The sequence below is a fragment of the Pleurodeles waltl genome, chromosome 5 (assembly GCF_031143425.1).
Source record: "Pleurodeles waltl isolate 20211129_DDA chromosome 5, aPleWal1.hap1.20221129, whole genome shotgun sequence".
NCBI classification, from domain to species: Eukaryota; Metazoa; Chordata; class Amphibia; order Caudata; family Salamandridae; genus Pleurodeles; species Pleurodeles waltl.
Window position 1 is genome coordinate 4,719,664 of NC_090444.1, and position 17,219 is coordinate 4,736,882.

Consider the following 17,219-nt stretch of genomic DNA (forward strand, 5'->3'; position numbering starts at 1 on the left):
GTCTGGAGTTATTTGCCTCTGATTCCCCGGGGTCCATTCTAAATTGACAGTACAAGGTGAAAGAAGCTACAAATACAAACCCTTCAGCACTTGACTTTCATAGGTAGCAATGACGAGCAGTCATAGGCTTCTCAGGGAGGTAGTGTAACAATATGCAAACTCTGCACTCAACAATCACCCAGCAGCACAATATCTGAATAGCCAACCCATTGATTAACTTTGGTAAAAAAATTAAGTATTTTAATCTACTCATGTGAAACGTAGCACTTCACACCACATAACAGTCACAATGTTTCCACTGGTGCTTGGGCTATCCCACCTTGTATTTTGCTTCAACACACCCATCTCTTGGGTGCTCCAAAAACTGTTTGGTAAGTCTAGGTAGGCCATCCCCACCGCTCCCTGGGGTTTAAGTGTCCTTGAGCTATTTTATAGTATCCCGCACTGTCTGCAGAAAACATCTTGATTCACTCCTTCTTCTGGGAGACGGTGTGCTGGCTGGAGGCTCGACCTACAGTGGGTTAACCCGTAATCTAAGGAGGGAGTCAGCAGAATAACAGAGATTCTAGACATAGTGGACCATTGTGATGCAGTAAGTGGACTGCCAAGGTCCAAGATCACAGTAGCACACATTCAGCAACAGTGGCAGTGGCAAAACACACCTTGGGCACATGCTTGGAATGCACCTATGTACAATATCTGGATGTTGGGGCACTGCACCTCAGGAACCAACTACATGGCTAAGCACTCCAACTTTGGAACACAATTCTTGGAGGACCCCTCTGCCTCCGGTGCATACTTCTTGATGTTGGCACTCTCTGCCTCGGGGACATTTTTAATTGGCAGTAGTGGCGACTGCAGCCATGTTTCCTTTTTGGAACCATTTTCACAGAGAGACTGATGCCCACAAACTGCAAGGTAATCAGATCACACTCCTCAGTCATCCTTTGGCTGGGGTAATCACACAGCACCGGGAGTCAATCTGCTGTGGAGTGTCAGATCAAATAATTTGTTAAAAAGTACTGTTTTTTCTAAATTGTTTTAGGATTTTTCCTGTGTTGTGTTTTCCCTTTATTACTTTTTGTGTGCTGCATAAATATGTTACACATTGCCTCTAAATTAAACCTGACTGCTTTTTGTCCCATGCTACTCTGAGTTAAACACTGGTTAGTTTAGTGCCTTTTTTGTTGTTCACCCTGCAAAGGATTGTGGCTGCTGTTTGACACCAGGCCTCACATCTTAGTCAGCCAATAACCCAATTGTTCACATTGGTGGCTGCGTTTGGATTAGGACTTGTATTTGTCCTAATCATACAGTGATTTGTGTTACACAAAATTTCCCAAATAAAACATTTGACATCAGAGTGGCCTCTTTATAAATTCTCCTGAGACTACATTGTTTTTTAAAAAACATTTTTAAATCCAAGCATCCCTACCTCCCTCTATTGCCATGAGATGGAGCTGATGAGTGTTGACAACCTCGCTAAGGCTGAGCTGCAAATGCTCTTGCAAGAAGAGGGGGCTGAATGTTGCCAGGAAACCTTCTCAATGCAGATCTGCAGATAGCCCTCTGAGCCTATGAAGAGGTCAAAGCGCTGCAAGTATAACAGAGGAGGATGATCTTGAGGGGGACCTGGGAATAAATGAGGCTAAGAACCATGACCCAGAGGAGAAGCTGGAGTGGCAGGAAGAACACGCCTGCCTCAGGAAGAGAATCAGGATATCCAGGATGGGGCAGGAAGCAGTCTGTCTTCCAAGGGCCTGGCACAAGTGGAGTTGGAGGTCAGGAGGGAGGAGAGGGAGCTGGCAAAACTAAAGTTGGAGAAGGAGAAGGCTGAGAAGTTCTTGGCTGAAAAGGGACCACTGTTGGAGCATGAGAAAAACATGAGGGAGCTGGACATCAAAGCCAAGCAAGTGGAGTCCATTAGTAATGGTGGCAGCAAATCAGCAGGGCCCAATGGAGAGGTGAAGGTCTGCATCCCCAAACCCCTGGTGCTCTGTTATGTGATGGGAGAAGATGTAGATAAAGGGTTCTCAGCCTATAAGGTAGCTCTGAGGGTACATTGTGTTCCAGAGGAGTACTGGGAGGAAGGGGGTATATTGTGGAAGTACATGTCCATGGTGGGGAGGGACACACTCCTGATGATAGAGGACCAGAGCAAGTATGCACCCATGAAGACCATTCTTCTTTTTTATTTGGTTTGACCTCTGAGAAACACTGGCAAAGGTTCAGGAACATCTGTTAACTCCCTAACCAGTCCTTAGTGGACTTCTTAGATTATTCCAACAAGACAGTTAAGGGCTAGGCAAGGGGCAGCAAAGTAGATTACTTCAAAGTGCTGTACATCCTGACTTTGAGGGGGGACATGCTCAATATTTATTTTACAGAGCAGAGCAACAAGCTTGCTGACCTGAGGACGCCTGCTGAGGAGGCAGACCCCTGAGTCAGCAGCAGAGTGTCCAAAAAGATACCTGGGCATGACTCCAAAAAGGATGGCTCAGGTCCTCCCCAGCAGAGTGAAAGGGAGGTCAAGAGAAACACAGACACATTGCAGGTTAAGGGATAGGGTAAGAATTCTCATGTCCATTCTAAGAAGAAGGAGGGAGCTTCTGGTGAGCTGTTGCTGAGCGCATGTCAACACCAGGACAGTGCGCGCTCTAGGGGCATCTAGAATGCAATAAACCAACACTCGCAAGATAATGTAATTTATGCATTGTGATGATATGCTATTGTTTAACCTTTTGCATTGCAGAATTCCATCCAAAAGATTCATTTTTAAGGTGCTTATAAATACTGTACATTTGCAATGTATTGCTGCAGACATTCAGAGTGTGTTAGGGTGTGGTCCCTTTCCAGGGCCTTCTAGAGACTTTCCCTGCAACATGCCTGGGCGTGGTTCTAGGCTGGGCCAAGACTCTATAAAAGAGAGTCAGCCCAACTTCCAGTGCTCACTATTCAGAGGTCCCGGCGCAGAGCAGCAGCTTCTTTCTGAGCTCCTGTCCCGGCGGCCTATTTGGATTTTCCAGTCTTCTGCACTCATCTCTCATTGGTGATCAGTGTTTCCAGGGGGTAAGACGGTGTTTGGACATTTTCCAATACCGTAATTGAGAATTTTCATATTCTTGATTTTAATTCTTAAATGAATAACAGATTACTTGTGCGCTGCCATTTTTTGACATTTGTATGGTGGTTTGCAAATAGGGAGGACGCGCAATTTATTCCATAAAGATTTGACTTCGTTATTACATTGTTGTTCATTGCGCCCTGATATTTCTTGACATTTACATGATGTTTTACGAGTTAGCAAGACGTGCAACTCGTTTCATGAGCATTTAATTTTGTTGTTCATTGCGCGCTACCTTTTCTTGACATTTACATGGTGGCTCACTTCTCGTGTGTAATTCATGCTGTTCATTGTGCGCTACCATTTTCTGGCATTTACATGGTGGCATTCGAATCGGCAACACGCGCGATTCTTTCCTTGAGTGTTTTTTCATGTTATTCATTCTGCGCTACAATTTCTTGGCATTTGCAAGGTGGCATTTGAATCAACAAGACGCTATATTTTTTTTCCTGAGTGCTTTTCATGTTGTTCATTGTGCGCTACCATTTCTTGGCATTTGTATGGTGGCATTTGAATTGGCAAGACGCGCAATTCTTTCCTTGTGTATAAATAATGTAAATTACTGTGCGCTACCATTCTAAGACATTTTCTTGGTAGCATTTCAAGTTGACACGTCGCGTGATTTATTCCTTGAATCTACGTTGTGTGATTTCATGGTGCACAATCCTTTACGGTGTTTAATACTCATATAAAAATCTGCAATGTGCGCAATTCACTTTCCAATGTTTTTTCTGAGATGAACACAACAATACCAGAGTTCTAGATGTAATGCTGTGTGTTCCTGATATGTATTCTTAAAAGGAGATTCATATGGTTGTTTAGAAATTGCTCAGAGTGTTTCCTGATTCTCATGCTAAAGAAAGTACTTGAATCTGAAAGTCCTGTTTAACTTTTCCTGTTTCCTCCTCAGGTATTCGGTCATCTAAAGCCTAGTCAGTTTTAGGAGTATTCTAGGGTTGTTCATGTTTTTTTCGGAAAAGACGAAACTTAGAGTTGTAGCATGGTACTGATTTCATGAGATGTAATTTTGATGTTGTGTTTTAACCTTTTGCTTCCTACAGGTCTCCTTCCCAGCTGTTCCCGTCCTAATCCCCTTTTCCCCACTTGAACTCTCTTAGACTCTGTGATAAATCTAATCAGAGTATTGGAGCTGTCTTGTGGTGGAAGTGTTGGGAACGTGCACAGACCCCGAGGATCTGGTGACTCTGACAGCGCATCACATTTTTACCCAGCTTCTTTGATTGTTCTCAACTAGGGCACCAGCAGGGGGACTCTGTCTGTCCAAAGAAACAACCCACTGGTGGGAACTCCATGGGAGTGGCACTACTGGCCTTAGGGGGAAGTAGTCCCCAGAGGCAGGGTATAGAACACACCCTAGTCTACCTTAAGTTGATAAACTGAAAGAAGGCCCCTTAGTAGGGGAGTGAACTCAGAAGGTAGACTGGAGATCCCTGAGAATGGGAGTCGTCACTTCCACCAGTGCTAAATTGCTTGCACTCATGTCCCTAAGAGAGCATAATCTGGCTGTGCCAATCTGTTCTTCTTAAATGCAAATGCAGGAGTAATCATCTTCATATATAAAACGTGTAAATGACTTTCATATAATGTGGTACACTGAAATACATATTATTTGGGGCACATATGACGAAAGATTACACATATTTCCATATAAATCACATTTACTGATCCTTTCCTCAAACACTTTTATGCTATAGTGTTTAGAAATAATATTTTTACAATCATTTATATTCATTGCATTATAAGAGAAAAACATATACTCATTTGAATCAAGCATGCATTAATGTCCTTACTAATGTGGCCGGAGTGAAGGCCTGCATTTCTTTTAATGGTTTAACTTTCCATGAAGAGCTTGTTTTGCTCCATATTTCTTTGAACTGCAGGTCTGAAGATACCAGCTACTGGCTAATGAATGCATTGTTGCTATTGCATGATAACAGGGTCTGGGAAGGCGTGTTACCAAGGACAAAAAGAGCAGTGTGGAGACATTAGCGGAACTCCCTTTAAAATTCCTGAAGCAAGGGAGAGACCAAGGACGAGCACATCTAGGATGAAAGGATGAAAGTGTCAATTGGGAAAACAATTTATATCTATATTTTTCAATGGATGGTTTTGGCTGTGAGGTCAGCCTTTTAGAAAATTAGGGTTTTAAGTATTGTTTATTTAGCTGAAGAATCAGATTCCCACTGTTCTTTTACTACAGTGGATCGATGAGGAGTACATACTTCTCACTTTTTGCTTAATTCTGTGGCTATATGCTGCTCACACTTCTCTTCGATAAAGAACAGTCGGGAACATAGAATAGAGGGTTAGGCAAGAAAGCTCAAACCTGAACTCAAGGCACCATACTCTTTTCCTCATTTTCTGTATTTTTGCTATTGAAATATTGTTTTTCTACATGTTAATTCAATTTCATGTGGTGCGCTGCTTTGATTCACCTTTGGTAATACTTTAAATTTATGGAATGTTTGTGAGACTCAGGTGTGTAAGTCTGGCTTTGAGTCTGTAATAAAACTCTTTAAAACTTTAAATCTATCTCCAAGATTGAGTGTGTGACCAAATGGGTTACACTGAAATTGAGGTTTGAAATTTTATATTGATCTCTTCATCCCCTGAAACAGAGAGAAAAAGATTAATCCGCATGAGAACCGGAAGTGGTGTTAACTGCCCTATCACCCCTAAACATGGTTTAATTTGCATGTACCTACTTGCCATATTTATGCTAGTAGCATTTAATTTACATGCCCTGAATATATGGTGTACCATTCTTCAAGGGACTTATTAGTAAGTTAAATAAGCCATGCAGACGTAATGAGATCAAACCCATTCTTAGGGGAGTGCGCATAAGCACTTTTGCACTGATTAGCAGTGATAAGCAGCAGTGAGTCCTTAGACCAACAAAAATGTATGTGGTAAAAGGGTGGAGGGTAAAGGTAAAACGTTTGGGTGTGACCCTACCGAGAGGGCCAGGTCCAACAATAGTCAATTCCAGTCCTGCTGCACTGAGTATAATCTATGCCACAAGCCATTAAGTGCAATACATGCAGTCTTTTTAGTGAAAGCACACAAATTTGGCCCAATCAAATCCTACACTTAGGGGTTTGGGTGGACTCGGAAAGCTTTTTTTGTTTATCCCATAGGGTCAGGTGACACTTGCACTGTAAAGCCGGGCCTCAAAATCAATGTAGATTAATGATTTCCCTCCTGTCTGTGCTACTGTACTGCCACAGAGGAACACCATAAAATATCTAATTATCTAAGAAACTGTGTTACCCTTACAATGTCACATATGTGCTCCTGAAAATTCAAACTTGGGGAGCTGGATAAATAAACAAAGTGATTAGAGCTGCGTGGAGCGCAAGCACTTTTTTGTGGAAGCGCACAAATTATGCCCAATCAAACATGAACTCAAAGCTACCAATATGTGGGTGGAGTCAAAGCCTCTTTCCTGGTGATTCTCACATAGTTCTAATTGCCTGCCAACAACAGCGCTGTCAAGTCAGCCCATAAAAACATTCACTGATATTATTTCATCCTTTGCCTTACCAGTGAATGGGAGGTTGAAAAGAATACTACCCTTTTTGAGTCTACCCTTCCAAGAAGAGTAATTAGTTAATTAAGACACATATTTGTTTAGTTGGTGTTCTATGCCCCTAGGTATGGGGGAAACCTGCCTCATGATTCTTCAGATGCCAAAGACGGGGAAAATCTAGAATGGTGGTCTCCTCCAACAAAGGAGGGACTGCACCAAATAAAGAAGAGGAACAGCAACAGAACCTTGAACCAAGGCATGGAACACTTTGATTTCTAGCTCAAAGTTCTAGTAGCATCTTCTCAAAAAAAGTTCTCTCCTCTCCAGATGTATACTTCACCTTCCAAAATCAATGTCAGCAAGCACTTACAAACAAAAAAACCTTGATTGAGCCACTCTGAGCACTCACAAGCTAAATCACACCCAGCACCCTCACTTAAGCCACTAATTGTGCCAGGAGAGGTGCTCTGACGTCAGCTTGTATACATCTCACTGAAAGTTTGAACAGAAAGTCTGGACACTAAAACTGCATCCTCCATTGGTGCTGACAAAGCTGATTTTGATTTGATAAAATGCGTACTTAACATCATCAATATTCCTACACTGAAATAATCACTGCACTTGACAGCTTTTTCGTTTTTACTGTACTTGACTTAGTTGACCCTTCTATCCCTGAACTCCACCACAGAACCGGAATGTGCAATGCTTTGTATTGACATGCTGTTCTCAAGGAACCATAGTGAAAGCCTTCTGCCACATTCAACGCCCTTTCTACAGTAGAACTGAAGACTATTAATTTGTATGCCTTCCATTGTGTTTGTAATTAGATTTGTAGGGCCATATCTGAAGACATTGTTACAATGGTACATATTAATAGTGAGTTAGGGATAGTGCTAGAATGATGGCAATAGGGGATGTTTTCCAATTCTAAAAAAATATTTCTTTAGTTTTGCTTGTTGTATGCCGACTATGCTATTTCCAATAACTTCCATTATCAATTTGTCTATCAACCCTTGAGCATTTGGAGGTGAGCCAGTTTTCTTACTCCCCTACTATAAAGACTAAACCGTTGTTAGTTTGTCTCATAGTTTTGACTTAAAAATATTTTTGTCTTAAGTTAATGACATTCTGTTGCTTCATTTGTTTGAGCTGTATGCTAAGTCTCTAATTGATTATTATGGATTTTGACTAAATATTATTTTTGCCTCATGCATGGTACCCTAATTTATTTTAATACATGTTTATGGTTTGTATTTTACTTCCGATTCTATTGGATTTATTTACTGGAAATACAATAGATTTCATCTTTGTATTTGTGTCCCACTTAGGGTGCCATTTGCCTCGAACATTCCTGAGGTTCAACACTGTGCCTGGTGCTTTTCTGGATAACAACAGCTTTAAACTAGTTAAATAAACACAGGAAAAAGTGCCTGTGTGATACTTGCAGCAATCACATTTTGCTTTCAATGTTATTTTCCAAGTTCTGCTGAAACAGGACTCTCTATCAGCTGTTAACCATTGTGTTCAAAATGGTTCCTGGTAAGTTACAACAATATCTCTTTGACACTGTGTGTGATCTCTAGATTCCCGTCTCTTACTGTGCAAGGCTCCCATCACTGGAATGCCTGTCTGATGACATCTATGCCTGCCCCACAATTAACAAATTTAAAAGCAGCTTTAAGAGCCATCTCATAAAAATGGAGAGAAAGAATGCGCAAAGTCACACTTTATACCTAAAACGTGAAAAGGTCTCCTTGAACATTTGCATAAAACTTCTTGACTGGTTGTTCTTTTTTACTAATAATCTCTCACAAATCAGTATCTTTGCACAAATGGTTCATTCCACGCTTGGGTTTCTGCCCTCTTGCACAACCTTTCTGTTTGAAATATTAATGTGCTTATGTCAAATACAACTTATAAATAACAACATTTAACAATGCCTGTATAAAAACACAATATCAACCATATATCAACCGTGGTAGCTTATCAAGAATAATTTTAACACATAAAGCATATATATTATATTTATCAGATATTTTACAGAGTTCTCAATCAGCAACTTTGGTCTTATTTGATTAGCCAAGAGTCCACCACAACCGAAATAAGAAACTGAGTAGAACAAGGGAGGCTAGGGGACAATACTGAACCATATAGCACATTAAGGACTGACCTAAATAATAAGCAAAAAAAACAGCAGGGTAGGATGGTGGGTAGAAGCAGACACAGATAGGTATAGGTAGGTGTGAGAAAGTAGCCTCTTTCTAGCCTTGTCACCCCCACTTTTGGCCTGTTTGTGAGTATATGTCAGGGTGTTTTCACTGTCTCACTGGGATCCTGCTAGCCAGGGCCCAGTGCTCATAGTGAGAAGCCTATGTTGTCAGTATGTTTGTTATGTGTCACTGGGACCCTGCTAGCCAAGACCCCAGTGCTCATAAGTTAGTGGCCTATATGTGTTCCCTGTGTGGTGCCTAACTGTCTCACTGAGGCTCTGCTAACCAGAACCTCAGTGGTTATGCTCTCTCTGCTTTCCAAATTTGTCACTAACAGACTAGTGACTAAATTTACCAATTCACATTGGCATACTGGTCCACCCATAAAATTCCCTAGTATATGGTACTGAGGTACCCAGGGTATTGGGGTTCCAGGAGATCCCTATGGGCTGCAGCATTTCTTTTGCCACTCATAGGGAGCTCTGACAATTCTTACACAGGTCTGCCAGTGCAGCCAGTGCAGCCTGCGTGAAATAACGTCCAAGTTAGTTCACAGCCATTTTCCACTGCACTTAAGTAACTTATAAGTCACCTATATGTCTAACCTTCACCTGGTGAAGGTTGGGTGCAAAGTTACTTAGTGTGTGGGCACCCTGGCACTAGCCAAGGTGCCCCCACATCGTTCAGGGCAAATTCCCCGGACTTTGTGAGTGCAGGGACACCATTACACACGCGCACTATACATGGGTCACTACCTATGTATAGCGTCACAATGGTAACTCCGAACATGGCCATGTAACATGTCTAAGATCATGGAATTGTCACTCCAATACCATTCTGGTATTGGGGGGACAATTCCATGATCCCCCGGGTCTCTAGCACAGTAACCAGGTACTGCCAAACTGCCTTTCCGGGGTCTCCACTGCAGCTGCTGCTGCTGCCAACCCCTCAGACAGGTTTCTGCCCTCCTGGGGTCCAGGCAGCCCTGGCCCAGGAAGGCAGAAGAAAGGACTTCCTCAGAGAGAGCGTGTAACACCCTCTCCCTTTGGAAATAGGTGTGAGGGCTGGGGAGGAGTAGCCTCCCCCAGCTTCTGGAAATGCTTTGATGGGCACAGATGGTGCCCATCTCTGCATAAGCCAGTCTACACCGGTTCAGGGATCCCCCAGCCCTGCTCTGGTGCGAAACTGGACAAAGGAAAGGGGAGTGACAACTCCCCTGACCTGCACCTCCCAGGGGAGGTGCCCAGAGCTCCTCCAGTGTGTCCCAGACCTCTGCCATCTTGGAAACAGAGGTGTTGGAGGCACACTGAACTGCTCTGAGTGGCCAGTGCCAGCAGATGACATCAGAGGCTCCTTCTGATAGGCTCTTACCTCTCTTGGTAGCCAATCCTCCTTCCTAGGTAGCCAAACCTCCTTTTCTGGCTATTTAGGGTCTCTGCTTTGGGAAATTCTTTAGATAACGAATGCAAGAGCTCATCACAGTTCCCTCTGCATCTCCCTCTTCACCTTCTACCAAAGTATCGACCACTGACTGCTCAGGACGCCTGCAAAACCGCAACAAAGTAGCAAGACAACTACTAGCAGCATTGTAGCGCCTCATCCTGCCGGCTTTCTCGACTGTTTCCAGGTGGTGCATGCTCTGGGGGTAGCCTGCCTTCACCCTGCACCAGAAGCTCCAAAGAAATCTCCTGTGGGTCGACGGAATCTTCCCCCTGCTAACGCAGGCACGAAAAGACTGCAACACTGGTCCTCTGGGTCCCCTCTCATCCTGACGAGCGTGGTCCCTGGAACTCTGCAACTCTGTCCAAGTGACTCCCACAGTCCAGTGACTCTTCAGTCCAAGTTTGGTGGAGGTAAGTCCTTGCCTCCCCACGCTAGACTGCATTGCTGGGTATCATGTGATTTGCAGCTGCTCCAGTTCCTGTGCACTCTTCCAGGATTTCCTTCGTGCACAGCAAAGCCTGGGTCCCTGACACTCCTTCCTGCAGTGCACAACCTTCTGAGTTGTCCTCCGGTGTCGTGGGACTCCCTTTTGTGACTTCGCGTGGACTCTGGTTCACTCTTCTTCCAAATGCCTGTTCAGGTACTTCTGTGGGGGCTGCCTGCTTCTGTGAGGGCTCCCTGAGTTGCTGGCTGCCCCCTCTGTCTCCTCCTCCAAGTGGCGACATCCTGGTCCCTCCTGGGCCACAGCAGCACCCAAAAACCTCTACCACGACCCTTGCAACTAGCAAGGCTTGTTTGCGGTCTTTCTGCATGGGAACACCTCTGCAAGCTTCATCGCGACGTGGGACATCCGTCTTCCAAACAAGAAGTCCCTAGCTCTCTTCTTTCCTGTAGAACTCTAAGCTTCTTCCATCTGGTGGCAGCTTCCTTGCACCCTCAGCTAGCATTTCCTGAGCTCCTGCCCAATCTCGACACTGTTGCGACTATTGGACTTGGTCCCCTTGTCTTACAGGTACTCAGGTCCGGAAATCCACTGTTGTTGCATTGCTGGTGTTTTTCTTCCTCACGAATTCTGTGCTCTCTGAGGGTAGTAGGTGCACTTTACACCTACCTTTCAGGGTCTTGGGGTGGGCTATTTTTCTAACCCTCACTGTTTTCTTACAGTCCCAGCCACCCTCTACAAGCTCACATAGGTTTGGGGTCCATTCGTGGTCCGCATTCCACTTTTGGAGTATATGGTTTGTGTTGCCCCTATACCTATGTGCTCCTATTGCAATCTATTGTAATTCTACACTGCTTGCATTACTTTTCTTGCTATTACTTACCTAATTTTGGTTTGTGTACATATATCTTGTGTATATAACTTATCCTCGTACTGAGGGTACTCACTGAGATACTTTTGGCATATTGTCATAAAAATAAAGTACCTTTATTTTTAGTAACTCTGTGTATTGTGTTTTCTTATGATATTGTGCATATGGCACCAGTGGTATAGTAGGAGCTTTACATGTCTCCTAGTTCAGCCTAAGCTGCTTTGCCATAGCTACCGTCTATCAGCCTAAGCTGCTAGAAACACCTCTTCTACACTAATAAGGGATAACTGGACCTGGCACAAGGTGTAGGTACCTCTGGTACCCACTACAAGCCAGGCCAGCCTCCTACAGTAGGTAGAGATACAACAGGAGAGGAACACATACAAACAGGTAGCAGAACAGTAAATAAAATGACAGGTTTGCAGGTAACTGAGAGCAGGAAGAAGTACAGATATCTTGAACAGTGAAAGCAAAATGTGACACTTTAGCCAGACAGATGATCGACAACAGAAACAGGCAAAATGGCAGAAACAACAATTTTTTAATAGTACATGATACAGATATATTGTGAGGAGGAGCATAAGTAGTGGGACTTTAGTAGGGACTATAAGAAATATATAATAACTTCAAAGAGGCCATAAATGTTATGCTACGGAGTGAGAAAGTAGATTAGTAAAATAAGATGAGAATTTCAGATGGGATTAGAATATCAAGCAATTTGCTTCTCATTTTCTAAGGTCCTTTGGTGTCTTTTAGTCTCCATCTTAGTATACACATCCATTCATGGTCATTCCTGGTGAAAGGATAACCTTGCTACTAGCCCAGTCCGTTGAGTCTATACCTGCATGGCTGCTGCAAGCCACCTCTAAACATTGTGTGGCTGTGGCTTCTTTAGGAAGAATCCACCAGTCTGACTGGACCAGCTTTATCCAAGGTAGAGAGATGTGAAAATCCCTGCCAAACTCCCTATGTGATACCCATTCCTAAGGTTCTGTAATGATTAAAAAAAATGGGGGGGTCATTTTGAGTGTGGCGGTGCATGAAACACCCCCATTGAAAGTGAGGCAACCAACACTATATATCCCAGCACAGGGCCGCCATGCAAGGGTTTGTGGTTCTGGCCAGGAAAATAGATCAGTGCCCTCCACATGCAATAAAAGAACTCTTTGTGTGTTGGGGTCATGAATTTGTGGCTTTTCAAGAAAAAAAAGCCTCCTGCTTAGTGAATTTGTCAAAACACAAAACATTTTTATGAAACATGACAGCCACTCATGGAAGCCTGACTTCCTTCAGTGGAGCCACTACAGTGGGGGCTCAACTAAAGGGGTGCAGATCCCCTCCTATGTTGAGGAAAGATCCAAGTATAGCATTTAGACTTTTCCCGTTAAGGTGGAAGCAACGGCCTTTCATGACATGGTAGCCTAGTGGCCCCTCTCCAGGCTTATATGACCCAATTAGAATAAGTACATACTCTCTGCTCTTGAATAAATCACTTGTTGCAAGTGCATGCTTATCTTAGACCCCTTAGCCTTCTACAGTTTTAATGCTCCCAGTCCCCCACAGCTGATGTATACATTTAAATTTTTCTCCTTTAGCACAAGTCTTGCCTTTGTTGCCATTGATTACTATTGGTTTTCAAGTGTGTCCCTTTGAACCTATCCACTTCCTTCAAACATAAGTCACAGACCAATGTAAGATTACTCAGTGAAATATGTGTCTGTGTAAAAGTTTCTGGAGAGCCATCTTAACATCCTCGTTTCTTAAACTATAAATCATGGGGTTGAGCATTGGGGGTGTGACTGTGTAAAACAAAGAGAACACTTTCTCCTGATTTCCAGAGTCTCTAGACACAGGTTTCATGTACAAGAAGATGGCGGTGCTGTAGAACATGGTGACAACGATCAGATGGGAGGCACAGGTGGAGAATGCTTTGCGTCGACCTTCTGAGGAGCGGATCCTCATGATGGTAGCGACAATCTGTATGTAGGTGAAGAGAATGATAAGGCTAGGGATCAAGAGCACAACTATCCCAACGGAAAAAATCACCATTTCTGCAATAAAAGTGTCTACACAAACAATCTTTAGGAAAGCTGTGGCTTCACAAAAGTAGTGGTTAATCACACTGGCCCCACATGAAGGCAACCGTATTGTAAAAAATGTATCCAGCAGCCCATCAGGCTGCCACACAGCCAGCAACAGACTCCCAAGGTGATACACATAGATCTGCTCATGATGACAGTGTAACGTAATGGAAATGTAATGGCCACGTAACGGTCATATGCCATGACTGCAAGGAGCACACATTCAGTACACCCCATGAGAAGGTATGTATACATCTGAATAGCACATGCAGAGAAATTAATTTTCCTCCCCACAAGCAGGAGTTGGACCAGCATGTTAGGGACTGTCACCGACGAGTAGCAGATGTCTACAATGGAGAGGTTGACCAAGAAGAAGTACATTGGAGTGTGAAGACGAGCATCACAAGTACATACTGTGATCAAGATAGCATTTCCAATGACCGTGATTAAATATATTTTGAAAAATAACACAAAGAGAACAGTCTGCACATTGGGATCTTCAGATAGTCCCAAAAGTAAGAAATCTGTTTCTGAGCTTCTGTTCCTCGTCGCCATTGAGTTACCTCCTTTTTTGCCTGTTGGAAGAAAAGGAAAAGCAAAAAGTTAGTACACTGCATATTGAGGTGGCATTTGACATTATCCAGAAATTATCCCAAAATGTGAAGCACTGGAAGATCCTTCACTAGCTTACTGAGCTGAAAGGTAGTAAATACCCATGTGTGGTCACCATGGAAATAATCACACGCGTTGTGCTTTCTGTTGTGAAATTAAGCTTTTAAACCCACAACCCACTCAGCATGTATGGTAGATGGACGCTATATGATTTGTGTACAAAGTTCACTAGATCTAATTGCCATTCTTTACCAGATATATCTCATGAACAGAACAGATGTCCACAATGGGTCAAAATGGTAGTCTTTTTCTTTAAGTTTCATGGAACAACCATTTGGAGCTGCAATATTTGTGTTTTTCATCTTTGAATACACACATTTCTTGTGTAGTCATTATTTAGCTCACAATATCTATGGTCAAAAAGCACTGGTCAGATATAAAAGGCTAAGAACTGGGTCCCGACAAAACATTTTTAGCATGCTAAATCCACATTAATTGTGATTTTTCTAAGGAGAGACCATACCCCACATTGCAGATCCTCCTTTTACCACATGAATATAATTTATCCTCCTGTAGGTAGACCAATGCAGTTGGGAGGACCATGTTCACACACAGTGACTTACGCTATGAATGTTAACACATTTTGTCATTGTTAAGATACTGCCTTCCTGACTGTGCCATTTCAAAGTCATCTACAAAAAAGGTCTGCAGCTGACCACACATTTCAGTCAATCCTCTGTACACATTTTATTCTTTGCATGTTTGCCCTTTGCAAATTTTCTTATTTTAGTTTTTTTGATTGACCTCTTTATCTATGGTGAATAACTTAAAAATCAGAATTCCTTCTTTCCTCCTAACTACCATTGTCACCTCTTTCCCAAATCTTACATCCACTCTGTGGGGGTCATTCCAACTTTGGCGGGCGGCGGAGGCCGCCCGCCAAAGTTCCCCCGTCGAAAGACCACTCCGCGGTCAAAAGACCGCGGGGGTCATTTCGACTTTCCCGCTGGGCCGGCGGGCGACCGCCAAAAGGTTGCCCGCCGGCCCAGCAGGAAAGACCCTGCAACAATGAAGCCGGCTCCGAATGGAGCAGGCGGAGTTGCAGGGGTGCGACGGGTGCAGTTGCACCCGTCGCGATTTTCACTGTCTGCAAAGCAAGTTAGGGGGCCCCTGCACTGCCCATGCCAGTGGCATGGGCAGTGCAGGGGCCCCCAGGGGCCCCACGACATCCCTCCGCCATCCTGGTTCTGGCGGTAAAAACCGCCAGAAACAGGATGGCGGGAAGGGGGTCGGAATCCCCATGGCGGCGCTGCAAGCAGCGCCGCCATGGAGGATTCTCTGGGCCAGGGGTAATCCGGCGGGAAACCACTGGATCCCCTTTTCTGACCGCTGCTTTACCGCCGCGGTCAGAATAGCCCTGGAAGCACCGCCAGCCTGTTGGCGGTGCTTCCGTTGCCCTCCGCCCTGGCGGTCATAGACCGCCAGGGTTGGAATGAGGGCCTGTGTGTCTTCTCTTCTTGGTAATTTTATTATCTGTGGTACAGTTACTCTGGGAGAGCTCATAGATTAAACAATCAGAAGCCCATTTAGGGTCAGATATATGATGTACTGGTTTCAAAGGAATGGTCTTAATTTTGACCAGTAAAGAATTTTACAAACCAATCTATGGGGGTCATTATGACCCTGGTGGCCGGCGGTACACTGGCAGTAACACCGCCAACAGGCTGGCGGTGTTCCGCCAGTGAATTATGACCGTGGCGCATTAGCCACAGCCATACCGCCGGCACCTCCACTTAGATTAAGAGTCCCCAACCGCCAGCCTGTCGAAAGGCTGGCGGTAAGGGGACTCGGGGTGCCCCTGGTGGCCCCTGCACTGCCCATGCACTTGACATGGGCAGTGCAGGGGCCCCCAGGCACCGCCCCATCACGCTTTTCACTGAAAATGCGTGACGGGTGCTGCTGCACTCGCTGCACATCAACATTGCTGCCGGCTCTATTATGAACTGGCTGCAATGTTGATGTGACTTTTCCAATGGGCCAGCGGACCAAAACGCTGTTTCCGTCCGCTGGCCCAGCGGAAATGTCAAAATAGGGAGCCAACAATACCGCCAGCACTGGCGGTTTTGTGGCTCCCGCGGCTTCGGCTGTCTTCTTGCAAGACTGGCGAAGTCGTAATGAGGGCCTATGCTAATGATTCAGTTTGTAAAATTCCATTTTGGAGTTAGTCTTCATATTACCTGCCTCATGAATATTAATGATGTGGGTCGCAAATTGCGACTCACTTCTATTAATGGTCATCTCAGAGATGGAGGCCTTCTCTGGTCAGGAGGAATTAATGCTGGGATCGCCTTTCAATAAAGTAAACTTTGTTTTTTAATTGAGTCTGTTTTCCCTAAAGGAAACAGGCTGCTTTTAAAAAAGAATGTATTTTTTTAAAGTTTATTTGAGAGTTAGCAGTGATCCCTTTCTTTTAATATTTTCAGAGGTAAAGGGACTCAAGTGCATCCCTTCCCTTTTGAAACTGGTTTACCACTTCAACTCAAGAGTCTGTCATTTTTCAGTGTTTTGTGACTGGATTTCAGTCACAAAACATTCATATATTTCCCACAACAGATTCAGTTTTTGTAAGGGGTGCCTAGATCATGCCGCTTCTAAATACTGAATCAGTGTTGGGTTGCAATCTAATTTTGGGAGTCGCTCAAATTTAGAACTTAGACTTCTAGAATGTGATTTGTAAAATACAAAAATTACATTTTCTGTTGCAAACACTAATTCAGAGTATTTGTGACTGGACAAATGGTTAATACATTTGAATATTGATTGTTTCATTGACACAGAAAGGCCTTTGCATATTTTACACATTGTCTAGTTTTTTCTAGAAATGCA

At 43.8% G+C, this 17,219-nt stretch overlaps 1 pseudogene; it reads right to left on the bottom strand.

Moving 5' to 3' along the window:
- Window positions 1-13,341: 13,341 nt before the first annotated feature.
- LOC138295978 (olfactory receptor 2D3-like) lies at window positions 13,342-14,276 on the bottom strand (annotated as a pseudogene).
- Between the last annotated feature and the right edge of the window lie 2,943 nt (window positions 14,277-17,219).